This window comes from Macaca thibetana, chromosome 15, assembly GCF_024542745.1.
Source record: "Macaca thibetana thibetana isolate TM-01 chromosome 15, ASM2454274v1, whole genome shotgun sequence".
Classification (NCBI taxonomy): Eukaryota; Metazoa; Chordata; class Mammalia; order Primates; family Cercopithecidae; genus Macaca; species Macaca thibetana.
Genome location: NC_065592.1, coordinates 64,718,628 through 64,732,802, shown reverse-complemented (window position 1 = coordinate 64,732,802; position 14,175 = coordinate 64,718,628). Strand labels below are relative to the sequence as shown.

Sequence of the window (14,175 nt, the reverse complement as noted above, 5' to 3'; positions counted from 1 at the left end):
AATTTTCTTTTTTCAAAGTGCATGTTCTCATATATAATTTTAAAAACGTTTTTTCATGTTCAAATTTGTCCTCAAGGAGTCATAATTTGAAATTAGAGTTTTTTAAATTGAGTACTAACCTTTGATTGGATCATATTTTAAAATTAAAATATTTGAATCATACAGTTCAACTTTGTATAAACTTTTTAAAAAACATTCTATTGGTTTTTTAAATTAAACCTGCTTAAGTAAGAAAAAAATAAAAAACATGGACTAAACAAAATAACTTGTATATAATCTCATTCTCTCTCACACATAAACATTATTAATATTTTGGCAAATAAAACTGGAAATATGCTATACATAGTTTTGCATCTTGTTTTGGGGGCATGCAGTGACATTATTTATACTTATATTTTCAAAGAATCATTCTGGCATCTATTGAAGTATAGACTATAGGTATGCAAAAGTGGAAACACAGGCAAGTTAGGAGGCTAACAGTATAATCTAGTTCAGTTCTAAGACCAGTGGCTTAGGACAGGGTGATAGGAGTAAAGAGAGGTTAGATTCTGCGTGTATTTGCATTTTGAATGTAACACTTATGTAATTTTCTAATGGATCAGATATGAATGTCAGAGAGATGAATCAAGGACAATCCTGAGCCACTGTGTTAATGGAATTGCTATTTATTGAGCAGTTATTAAGATTATTTAAAAACTTATTTTAATGAACCATATAATATTCTGTCTCATGAATGTGCTAAAATGTATTTAACTATTTTCCTGTTGTTGGATATTCAGATTATATTCCTTTTTCACTATTAAAAATTAAGATGAACATCTTATAATTAGATCTTTGACTGCATAGCTGATTATATTCTCAGGATAGAGCTCAATAAGCAGATTGTGTCAAAAGATAAAAGATGTTTTAAAGTTATGTGTGTGTGTGTGTTTCTTTAAGGCTGTGGCTGTTTTTCTCAGTTCTGGTATTTTTCTGAGAGGACGTGTAAGCACACTTGTCTAATTCCATTCTCATCGGCATTGGCTATCATTAGGTTAAAACACCAGTAACAACAAATCAAAATGAAGGACCTTTGCCAGTGTGACAGATACGAAAAGGTATATTGTCTTGCTTTGCATTAAGCATAAAAAGGAATAATAAATTTTTTCAGAGGTGTTTTCTGTTCATATACTTTACGTAAAGTTAATTTTGTTATTTGTGGTGTAGTTTGAGAAACGAGAACTAACATTACTGAGCACATATACTTTGGTTAGGCACATTGCAAGGCACTTCATATTATTTTACTTAACAGTCACAACATGTTAAGATACATAATATTGCTTACATTGCATAAATGAAGAAAGAAAAATAATTGCAAAGAACTTGACAATACACATGAGGACACCACTTTATATAAAAGCCAAATATATTTGTAATGTTGCATGAAAGGCTTGATTCCCTTTGGGCCCGTCACAGTCTTAAAGAGTGTTACTGTTGAAAATTCTAATTTTAATTTGTCATAGCAGGAGATTTTCGTATTTTATATTTAAGAAAAATAAAATACTTTATACATATTTAAAGAGAAAATTGATAATGTGATGTTTTCTTTGTGTATTATAAGAATATTTTCATGACAGAGAAAATTATTTGCCTTTTAACAAAATCATTTTTAGGTAAGTTTTAGAACAGACCTTGCTAGACTTGAAAATATGCATTCATGTTACTTGTCATATGTTGCCCACTTAAAGAAAACTTAATAGCATTGAATCTGATTTTCCCCTATCAAGCCACTTAGTCATATTCTGAATTAATCAGGCCACACAGTGGAGAAAATTTTTTTCTGAGCTTTACAAGAAGAAGTTGTACCATTTATTATCAAAATTCTCATTATATTAAATGAAAAAACATGTCATGTTGGCTTTTCACTTCTCAAATCATGTATCTATGTTTATCTCTATATACATCCACATACTCGGTATATGTATATACATTATACAGTTTCTATAAATAAATTACTATTTCACTTACATGTCTATATACAATATAAAATAAAATTTATATACAACACATTTTAATATATAATTATACATTTACTTATGTATTTTATATGTGAATATACGTGTATATATATGTCTGTCACGATGTTTATTGTTAGAAATATATTCTGTGACATGTTTTGGGTGTGGTTTTTGTCATTTGCGTGTTCAGTCTTCTGCTGGCGCTTTGCTCTTAGGTCCCTTTCAACAGTTAGTGGTATGCTGCCCCCAGGTGTTGGCAAGTACTTTGTTTCACATGATCTCGTGGTCTGAATTTACAAAGCCTGTTTTAGCTAAGGTCTAGATTATGACTTTCGCAGAATTCCTTTTGTAGTTAAAAAACATCTTTTATTAAAATAGATGAACAGAACAACGTATATATAGGAAGTTGGCTAATTTCTATCCTGCGATCTCTTTAAGAAACAAATATCTTGGAACAATGTAGTACCTTTCTTATTAATCTTTTACTCTTGTCTATCCCTAGATTTATCATAGTACTTTGATTAGAATGGTCCCTTCTAATTTACTCTGACAGCCTTTGGTGGTCAAGTCATTGCCTGGATTCCAATGTGGTTCATGGTACTATTATGAAGTGGTCATTATCTACATGGCTTTAGATGTCAGCCCAGTTTGCTGTTAAAATGGTTCCTTTCCTCTTGGATTCTCAGACTTGGATGATGGTGATGCATTTATTTTACTTAGAAAAGTAGTATTATTGAAGAGATGAAAGGAGTTTTTACTTTTCTCCTGCTCTAACTCTCCCAAAGTTCCTCTTGTGGCATGGAAGCAGAATAGAAAAAAAGAGAATCAACCTCAGATTTTCTTCTTCATCCACCTATTACTGAATTTCAGATGAGAATATTTTTCTAGTTTACACTATTAGAAGTAGAACCTATTAATTTGCCTTGTGTTTGTAGAATTTAGATTGCTATAGTCTCCTGCATTAAAGACACCAACCACATGATTGATAACTAAAGATATAAATAAGGAGCGGACGAGATCAGACAATGCATAGATCAGTATTAGTTCAGATAATGTTTCTTTGATAATGTAGGTACAAGGAAAATAGGGCTATCACATCCTTGGATTCTCATGAGGATCCTGAGTCATGCTAATAATGTAACCACTATAAAGTGGATGCTTTACATACGTTCTCTGCAATCCTCTAATTTCCTGAAAATAAAAAATAAATATAAATTACTAATAGAAAGTTAATTAAAGGTTAGAGTTTTAATAAATTGGTCCAGGGTCACATATTAGTAAGTTTTGGAGTCAGAACTTGAAGTCAGTTCCTGGTGGTTTAGTGGCTACGGAGAAAAAGAACTTGAACTCAGGATTGCCCAACTTCATCACCCTCCCTATTTCCGATACAGGATTTTCTTTCAAGTTTGGGGCATTTTCTCTCTAGGAGAGATTATTTTAAAAAAAGAAAATTGGTTAAAATATTTAGGAATAGAAATTGGAATAATTCTAGAAGTGTCTTAATCTGCAGCTAATAGCTATTTAGCTGTCAAATGATTTATTTCAAGTGAGTATTATTTAGATTATTTGAAGTTCAGTTCAGTATTGGTGGTAGGAGGGCACCAAAATGAGGTAGACACTAAGCTTCCAGAGGGTTAACATTTTCACTTTGTGAAATAATACTCCATAGACTCTTCAAAATTCAATCTCATTTTCTTCATTTTGGTTTTCTCTTATCACTTTCTGGAACATCTATTCGTCTGTCAGAAATTGAATATCCTGGTTCTATCCTCTATGGCTCTTATATTTTAAAAATATTTCTATCTTCTTATTTTACATTCTGGTAGCTTCTCTTCACTCTTTCTATTGAAATGCTTTATATTGTAGTCATATTTTAATTTCTAAGAATTGCTTTTAATTTCTCATTCTCTTTTCATGGCATCCTTTTTGAAGTTTCTGTATTTTCTTATAGTTTTTAAAACTGGTGTTTAACAAGCAAATAATAATAAACAATTATTTAAGTTCTCTGAATTCTCTTTCTTCTGAGATCTTCATATTTTTAAAAATTTATTTTTGTTGATCCCTTTTTTATGCTGAAGGCCATGGAAGATTATATTTTCCAAAAACGGCCACAGCAATATTTCTGATCCCACAAGTGCTTCTAGAACCTTGCTACTCCCATATCAAGATATGGAGTCTATTTCCCTCTTTTTGAAATTGAATGGGCCTTTGTTAAGTGACAGTGCATGGCTTTTGAGACTATGTCATAAGGACATGGCTTCTACCAGATTTTCTTTAGCCCTCTCAATTTTCTCTGTTGGAAACCAGCCATCATTCTCTGGGAGAGCCTGGGTCATATAGTGAACTAGGGATGAATATGCTCAGCTAACAGCTCAGCTAGGGTCTCATGCAACAAGCTAGCATCTCATGCAACAAGCTAGCATCAAATGCCAGACCTATGTGAATGAGCCTTCAGATGACTTCATACACCAGCCTTCAGCTGAGGCTCCAGATATTAGGGAACAGAGACTAGCAGTCCCTGCTGTGCCATATTCTATTTCATGATCCATGGAATCCATGAGTCTAATAACAGTAGTTTGACACCATTATGTTTTAGATTAATTTGTCATATGTAACCCTGGAACATATGACAGATTGTTCTAAATTGTAACTGGAACAAAGGCTTTCATCAAATTTATGAAAAGCTTTGTTTGGTCATTCACATTTAAGAATGAAGAAGGCCGGGCGTGGTGGCTCAAGCCTGTAATCCCAGCACTTTGGGAGGCCGAGACGGGCGGATCACGAGGTCAGGAGATCGAGACCATCCTGGCTAACACGGTGAAACCCCGTCTCTACTCAAAAATACAAAAAACTAGCCGGGCGAGGTGGCGGGCGCCTGTAGTCCCAGCTACTTGGGAGGCTGAGGCAGGAGAATGGCGTAAACCCGGGAGGCGGAGCTTGCAGTGAGCTGAGATCCGGCCACTGCACTCCAGCCCGGGCGACAGAGCGAGACTCCGTCTCAAAAAAAAAAAAAAAAGAAAAAAAGAATGAAGAAAAAAATGCTAACTAGGAGCTCTTTGTATGCAGTTAAGAGTTGGTGACTGGTTGGCTTTCCTTTAGGGTGAATGGGCTATGAGCTTGCTGTTAGGCTGGGCAACCTTTTGGCACCACCACTCATAGCTAGTTGCCTATTTCTCCCTTAGAGATCTCATTCAATTTTTATTTGGTTTTAGTTTGTTTTATGAAATAAATACCTTCTTTTTTCTCCCTTGCAGGTAAATGTCTGCTTACAGTTTTGTATGATTATGTGTGTGTGGAGGGGGGGACATATGGGTGTGGTTGGTCATTCCAAGTACAGTCTTTTAATTAATTTATGTCTTCTACAGCTTGATTTACTCCCGCCTTGTGTTGTAGTGGTTTTACAACTTGAGCCTCTTCTAGGTTGTAGAACATTACTCCTCTTTTCTGTACACATCTCCTACATGTACTCTAGGTTGAAGATTGAAGCTTTCACTGCTTTCTAAAATGGAATTTTTCCAGAGAGAAGAAGAGTCATCTTGAACTAGACTTTAAACCTTCTTGAGTCAGTTGCTTGTTTATTTTCCTAGAAATCTTTCATTTTATTCAAGTTTGAAAGTGTTTCATATACACCTAGGGGAATGCCGTATCTTTCCTTATAATCATTAAAAGTTTCCATGTATCTGATATTGTCACCTGTTTTTTATTCCTAATTTTGTGTTTTTATCCTTTTAATCTGATTAAGCTAGCTTGTGAGGGTGCCCTAGGTTATGTTTCTTTTAGATTGAGTAGGCCACTTGAGTTCAAAGACCTTGTGATTTTTGAGCCTTTAGTTTGTTGTAGCTGAATAAGCTTTTCTGCTTCTAAGTAATTTTTTTATGTGTCTCAGTAACTCATGTTAGAATTCTCCATACCTGATCTGCTTTCCTCTGGGTCAGAATGAAGGAAAAGGATTAATCTTGTTATTTCTTAGAATCCATTTTTAAAATCTGAGGTGAGGACCTTTCTTTCTTAGAAGTCTTCAATAGTAGGATTTCATGACAGAGTAAATGTAGAGGATATAGGAATAGAAAGGAATAAAAGATGAATTAATATGTTACATTGTAAGATTAATAATACTGCTAACAACAAAGAGGGCAGGGGAATCAGTTTGGGGAATGTGAAAAATATGATTTCAGCTTTTTGTTTTGTTTTATTTTGAGATGATCATAAATTCTAGTGAGCAAATGCATAGTTGTTGGTTGTAGTAAAGTGTTAAAGATTTAAAAAATAGATGAAACACCTTGAAAGCATGAAAGGAAGAGCAAACAAATGTAGGAAAGACCTAAATTTGCAAGGCAGGAGGTAAAAGAGGAGATGCAGGAAAAAAAAAACCAGGACTTAGAGAAATCGTATGTGAAGAATTTTATTGAGAAAGTGTTCAGTAACATCAAATACCCATACATATTAGGTGTTCAGTTTGGATCTATTTTGAAAACTTGCTTAAAATAATTTTGCTTATTGTATATTCTTAGATTTATATGTAGGAACTCCTTAAAAAAAGATAGCTTTCAAAAGAAAGATTTATTTAGCAAATAGCTATTCCTGGGCCCAAACACATTTCATCTTTTACTGGAAGAAACAGACATGCATAGATTTAAGTGCAATACAGAATAGAGAGGACCATCATTCTGTATAGGGTGCTACAGAAGCCTGAATATTATGTATAAAAGCTGTAGGTTGTCGAAGAATGAGAACTATTTTTTCAAACAGTAATGAAAATGATTTTTCTCTAATATTTTTCAGAGAAAACAATGAAAACTATTTTTTCAAACTGTAATGAAAATGATTTTCTCTGTAATATTTTTCTCTTTTCTAAATATAGGTCAGAAGATAGCTTATGTTGATGGAAAAAATAATCAGGGTTTTTGTATCTTTAGTTCATAAGTGAGCTTTCGCCTTCTTGACTGGCATTTGGAAGACTGGGAACTGTACACTGGCATGTTGAGTCCTGTCTATGCTAGGAGAATGGTGAGTTCAAAGGCCAGATTTCACACAGCAAAGAATGGCAAGCATATTTATTGAGTGTTTACTATATGTTTGGCTCTCTGATCAATACTTCAAATACATTGTTGCATTCAGTCCTCACAGCAACCTGTAGTATAGACACCAAAATTTCCTTTTATGGATTAGAAAACTAATGCTCAGGGATGTTAGTAATTTGACCAAGTTTCCTCAGGTGGTAAATATCAGAGCAGGAATTTGTATTTCAATCTATTGGCTCTTTTATTACATCTAATGTGTGGATGGGAAGGGAAAGTAGTAGATATGGATTTTTACCTTTGAGGGATTAGCAAAGGCAGGAAGAAAAGCCGATACATGATAACTTGAGGGAAGATAATGGCCAAGTGAAATTTAAAGAAATTAGGACCACTTAAATATGTCTAAAATGAAAGCCTTGATTCTGAAAATGTGTAAAGATGAGAAGAGGGAGATGTGAAAAAAGATAGAAAGACTTGGGATTGGATAAACAGAGATGTGAAAATTAGTAATTTTAGTGTCTAAAGCATCTAAAATTTAAGGTGATATAAGTCTGCTTCCCATGTGTTTTCCCTCTTTAGTGAAAATACTATGCAAAACTTGCTATGCAAGATACTCATATTATATATGCTTAAAGAACTTTGTAGTCTGGGCATGGTGGCTCACACCTGTAATCCCAACACTTTGGGAGGCCGAGGTGGGAGGATTGCTTGAGCCCAGGAGTTAAAGACTAGCCTGGACAACATGGCAAAATCCCATCTCTACTAAAAAATAAAAAATAAAAAAATTAGCCAGGTGTGGTTACATGTGCCTGTAGTCCCAGCTACTCAAGAAACTGAAGCGGGAGGATCACCTGAGTCCAGTAGATTGAGGCTGCAGTGAACCATGATTGTGCCACTGCATTCCAGCCTGGACAACAGAGTGAGACCCTGCTGAAAAAAAAAAAGTGCAATAATGGTAGCAAATATGGTATTTGCCATAATTATAGCATAATAGTAGCTTGCTGCTGAATAAAAGAGATTACTACTGATAATCTATCTTCTTCGGTAGCAAAGTTGGTGTGCCTGTGATTTGTTGAGATTCATGTCAGTGTTCCTCAAGCAGTGACAATAACTGGTAGTACCCAGAAAAATCCTTGCTGGAATGCCATTGGAGATAGCTTTGTATTTTCCTAAGTTACTAAGGCATCAATGGAATATTTAGTTTAAATTAAATATCCTTATGAGAAAGTGTTTTTGTTTGTTTTTATGGTGGTGGAAACTTTTAGGAAGACATGAAAGACTCATCTGATCTAGATGACCTGTTGAGATTTATTTTAGTTTTAAATGTTATAACCAGCAGAGGTTTCACAAATAACCTCTGTAGTATTATAATTCATATCTTATTCCAGTTACAGAAGAAAGCAGGATATTCATATTTTAACTTGTATACTACTATTTGATGCTTATTAGAAGGAAAGCATATTAAGAAACAGACTTCCCCTCAAACAAACAAAACCGTAAAACAGCTGTCTGGCCTTTTCAGTTGATTCTAATGATAGTAAAGTCCCTAATAATAGGAAGTTCAGACATTGAGAATTAGATATTCTCATTTAATGCAATCCTCTTTACCATGTGGAACAGTGCACCCAAAGTCTTTAAGCATAATGTCAAAAAGGAGATAGGAAAACTCTTTTTCTTGGAAATACTGATTGCTCATTTTTGAGAGTAGAAAGTAAAGCCATTGGATATTGAAGGATAATCAAGAATCTATTGGTATTATGCATATTTACAGTTCTGTAGAGATAGATTTCAAACACTGGTTAAGAGTGGTTAGAATCTTTCAATTGCTTAAGAATTGTAAGAATCTTAAGTATTTAGAAATTGAACATAGAGACCCTGTTGAAGAATGCCTGTAAAGTTGAGTAATTCATTATATTATAAATGAGTTCCTATTGGCTCTTCAGCAATTTTGACTTTTTCTACCTCTTTTCTAATGGCCATATCTTAATTTTTTTTTTTTTTTGAGATGGAGTGTCGCTCTGCCGCCCAGGCTGGATGGAGTGCAGTGGCGCAATCTCGGCTCACTGCAAACTCCGCCTCCCAGGTTCACACCATTCTCCTGCCTCAGCCTCCTGAGTAGCTAGGACTACAGGTGCCCGCCACCACACCTGGCTAATTTTTTTTTTTTTTTTGTATTGTTGGTAGAGAAGGGGTTTCACCATGTTGGCCAGGATGGTTTCAAACTCCTGACCTTGTGATCTGCATGCCTCAGCATCCCAAAGTGCTAAGATTACAGGTGTGAGCTGCTGCACCTGGCCCTTAATTTTTATAATAACAAAACTGTACTTTGTAAGTGTTTGAAAAAATGTTAGCAACTTCAAAGATAAAATGCAAACAACACTAAAAATTAGATCATGTAATGAAAGAGCACCACATTAGGAATCTTTAGAGCTGAAGAATTAAAACACACTTGACACTTTCTTAATTTTCTTATTCTATTAATGTATGAAACCTGGAACTGGAAGCTTACTGGTATTTTTTCTACATTGTAATTATACTAATAAACATCTTTGACTGTGACCTTGGAATTTATAGTGCAATAGGAGAGATTTATTATAAGTCAGTGCTTTAGAAGAAAAATGGGATTATTGCGGAAGTGAACTTCATGTTAAGCAAATGTACTCGCGTACCATTTGTTCCAGTTAGTTTTGAGCTTTAACTTGTCTTTAGGTTTTCTTTAAAAAACAGAGAGGGAGGGCCGGGCACGGTGGCTCAAGCCTGTAATCCCAGCACTTTGGGAGGCCGAGACGGGCGGATCACGAGGTCGGGAGATCGAGACCATCCTGGCTAACACGGTGAAACCCCGTCTCTACTAAAAAAATACAAAAAAACTAGCCGGGCGCGGTGGCGGGCGCCTGTAGTCCCAGCTACTCGGGAGGCTGAGGCAGGAGAATGGCGTGAACCCGGGAGGCGGAGCTTGCAGTGAGCTGAGATCCGGCCACTGCACTCCAGCCTGGGTGGCAGAGCAAGACTCCGTCTCAAAAAAAAAAAAAAAACCAGAGAGGGTTCTTATTAAATTCAGACTCCTGACAGATCTTTGTAATATTATTGAGTCAACTATAAAGTAACTACTTTACCTTGAAATGTGCAAAAGGAATCAATAGGCTTACAAAACTGCCTTTTAAAAAATGTTTGTAATCATATTTTTCCTGGTAGCCTGAATACCAATGTGTATGACCTTTCTTGGTTTCTTTCTTTCTTTGGTTTTGTTGCAATATTAAAGTCCCTTACAGTTAGAGAGTGTTTGAGTATTTTGGTTTTGATTTCTTTTTTGTCCCCTGCACTAGCCTCTTCCTTTTTTTTTTTTTTTTTTTTTTTTTTTGTAAAGAAGTACTACTTACAAGGAATTTTCCTTAGGGTGTCTTTATTTTTCAACTCAATCAACTTTTCCCATGATCTTATTTTTCTTTTTGTTAAAGTTAATTCTATAAGAAAATTTATTTTTTAAACTTTTGGTGTGAAATGCCATAGAAATGCTAAATAAATCTACAGTGGACATCCAGTGGTGAAATACAAGTAAAATCCCTTTCTCCTTTAATTTGACCTTATTCAGCTGTGGTTGGCATTTGAGCTCTTCATGTGCCTTCCTTAAATGAGGTTGCATTTTCATTTGAAATACAGTCATGTGTCTTTTAAGGATGGGGCTATGCTCTGAGAACTGTGTCCAGACAATTTTGTTGTACAAACATCATATAATGTACTTACACAGACCTACATAGTATAGCCTTCTACACACATAGGCTGTATGGTAAAGCCTGTTGCTTCTAGGCTACAAACCTGTACAGAATGTTACTATACTGAGTGCTGTAGGCAATTGTAACACAGTGGTAAGGATTTGTGTTATGTGAACATAGAAAAAATACAATAGAAATACGGTATAGAAGATAAAATTCATATACCTGTGTAGGGCACTTACCATGAATGGGACTTGAGGGACTGGAAGTTGCTCTGAGTGCCTCAGTGAATGAGTGGTGAGTAAATGTGAAGACGTAGGACATTACTATATACTGCTGTTGACTTTATAAGCACTGTGTACTTTTTGACTCCTTTACAACACTTAGCTTAAAGCACAAACACATTGTAAAGCTGTACAAAAATTTTTTTTTATATTCTTATTCAGTGTTTTTCTCTTTTTGAAATCCTTTTTTAATGTTTAAAACTTTTTTGGTAAAAACTAAGACATGAGTACACACGTTAGCCTAGCTCTACACAGGGTCAGGATCATCAAGACATTAGTAGGTGATGGGAAATTTTCAGCTTCATTATAACCTTTTTTTTTTTTTTTTTTTTGAGATGGAGTCCTGCTCTGTTGCCCAGGCTGGAGTGCAGTGGTGTGATTTCGGCTCACTGCAACCTCCACCTCCCTGGTTCAAGTGATTCTCCTGCCTCAGCCTCTTGAGTAGCTGGGATTACAGGCACACACCATCATGTCTAGCTAATTGCTTTTGTACTTTTTAGTAGAGATGGGGTTTCGCCATGTTGGCCAGGTTGGTCTCAAACTCCTGACCTTAGGTGATCTGCCCACCTTGGTCTCCCAAAGTGCTGGCATGAACCACCACACCCGGCCTCATTATAATCTCATGACATGAGTACCGTAGTATACATGGTCCATTGTTGACCAAAACCTTATGTGGTGCATGACTTTATACATTTCCATCTGGAAACTGAAGTATTCAAATATATGTAAACTATTTGGAATTTTGTAAATGATATTCATTTATGTTATGCCACTTAAAATCTGTGACTGAAGTTGATTTTTGCCATTGTTGAGTAAGTCTTTCATTTCTTTAAATAATTTTCTCTGTAATTAGTTGAATTGGTAATATGCCAAAATGCTTTATTAATACAAATATGCAATCTTATTGTCTTATGACTTGTATTTGCTTTAGTGCTTTATTATTAACTACAATGAGGATTCTTTGTAAACTTATAAACCTCCAATGTGGAGGCTTAAGGGACTATGTAAATGTTGTTAGCATTTGTCCTTGCATTAGATAAAAATGGCTAGGGTTTATTTCCTTGCCACTTGGCTAAATAATTTGCAGATAATAATTTCTCATCTAACTTTTAAAACAATTTTTAAGATAAATATTATTACCCATCATTTGCAGATGAGGAAACAAAGGCACAGAGAGTTTAACTTAGCCCAAGTTGCAGAGCTAGTAATTAGTGAAGCAAGGACCTGAACTCAGAGATGTTTATTGAGAATGACAATACTGTAGTAAGACTTTCTGTCTTAGAAAAATTATTTTCTTTGAATGCACTACAAAAATGACCCAGACTGTACAGTTTAATTACAGATATTCCAAGGTTAACTATGAAAATACTTGTTGTTTCAGTGGGCCCAATTTTAAATTAATAAATAGTACATTATAACCTAAAGGACTAATTAAAATTTATTCACTTTTTGAGCGTGATTATTTTTAGTTATCATTAATCTGAGACTCAGCAATGGTTTTGTTTCAGAAATATTTAATTTAATTGTCGTCAGTCATAGTAACCAACCTTAGAATATTACATTTGTAGTAGAATGAGCATAAATTTAAATGTCTCAGTCTTTGGAGGTAATTATCTAATTATATGTTCATATTTCTAGCATGATTAAGTGGCAATGTTTAATTCATTTTAGAGGTAATTTTACTCCATGTGGGGATATGTATTCTAAATCATTATACCTTTCTGTTTATAGAAAACATTTAATTAACATGCTCAAGTTTTATTTGGAAGTTTAGTAATATTGCACTGTTATATCACATCACTACTTAAGATGTTATTTTGGAAAACACCATTATTTATTAATCTTAACAAATTGCATTTTATTTTAGTATATTCACTATTAAGAGGCTACTCAATGAATATGACTTTATAATGCTTTGATCTTATGGAGTGCTGGCGAGTATTATTTTCTATGTTTTAGTCCAGAAAATGTATAAAGTAGTATTAACCTTGATAAAATTAGAATGCCTGAAACTGCAAAGGGTAAAGCATATTTGTCAGTTTTATCTTTTGCTAGCAAAAGCCTGGCCAATTGCCAAAATGTGGTTAGGGAGGTATATGCACTTTACAAGGATTATTGTTAAGGGTACCAGCAAGGAAAATCACTGTGATAGATGAAACAGGATGCACTTTATGGTGGTTTTATCTTATTTTAGGGGTAAAGTCAGAGTATCAAAGCAAACCAAAATCATCAAGATCATTTCTGTGATGGAAATAGAATTCATCTGTTTTTCTGATCTGTGTCCCGTGACAAGGAACATAGAGTCCTTGTGGAATTTAGAAAATCATTTATCTGTGAAGAATTTTGATTTGGGGTTTCTAAGCTGTGTCATGGCTAAAAGTCTTAAAAATAAGCAACTTTAATTGGAGAGAGGGTTTGACAAAATCTTGGGAATCAGATGTATTATGATGTAACTATTAGCTTAATAAATACTAAGGCCCTGTTTATTCCCTAGAGGGAAACAGGTCATTGAAATATTTCCCCCCGCAAAGAGTTGAAAAAATTATAGTGATTAAATTTAGTTACATATTTCATGTATTTGTATTTATTTACCATTTGATAAAATGTTATATAACTGAGCAATTTCCTATCTTTGTTTACTAGAGCACATTAAAAATCAGTTTAAATTACTATTATGATATCCTGTATCTAAATTTAAACTAAGATTTTGTGATGAAAGTTGAGCTTATGAAGATTGTATCAATTACATTTTTTTTTTTTTTTGAGGTGGAGTTTCGCTTTTGTTGACCAGGCTGGAGTACAATGGTGTGATCTCGGCTCACTGCAACCTCTGCCTCCCCTGGTTTAAGCAATTCTCCTGCTCCAGCCTCCCAAGTAGCTGGGATTACAGGTGTGCGCCACCATGCCTGTCTAGTTTTGTATTTTTAGTAGAGACAGGGTTTCACCATGTTGGTCAGGCTGGTCTCGAACTCCTGACCTCAAGTGTCCACCTGCCTCGGCCTCCCAAAGTGCTGGCATTATAGGCATGAGGCACTGCGCCTGTCAGTTGCATTTTCAATTACATAAAGTTTTTACATATTATATTGAAAGTAATAAAAAATACAAGAAAAAAGTGTTTTCATTACTATTTTGGTGTATGCCTTTCATATTTTTTAGTGTACCT

General features: G+C 34.7%; 1 protein-coding gene across 6 annotated transcripts in view; it reads left to right on the top strand.

Annotated features, from left to right (window-relative positions):
* The window catches only part of CCDC171 (coiled-coil domain containing 171), a 380,335-nt gene that overhangs the window by 231,482 nt on the left and 134,678 nt on the right, over positions 1-14,175 (top strand). The window contains exon 22 of one of the 6 annotated variants that reach the window (XR_007719876.1): positions 6,914-7,004. The exons of the other annotated variants lie outside the window; for them this stretch is intronic. The gene's annotated coding sequence lies outside the window, so the exon portion shown is untranslated. The remainder of the gene's footprint in view (positions 1-6,913; positions 7,005-14,175) is intronic. 6 annotated transcript variants of the gene reach the window in all.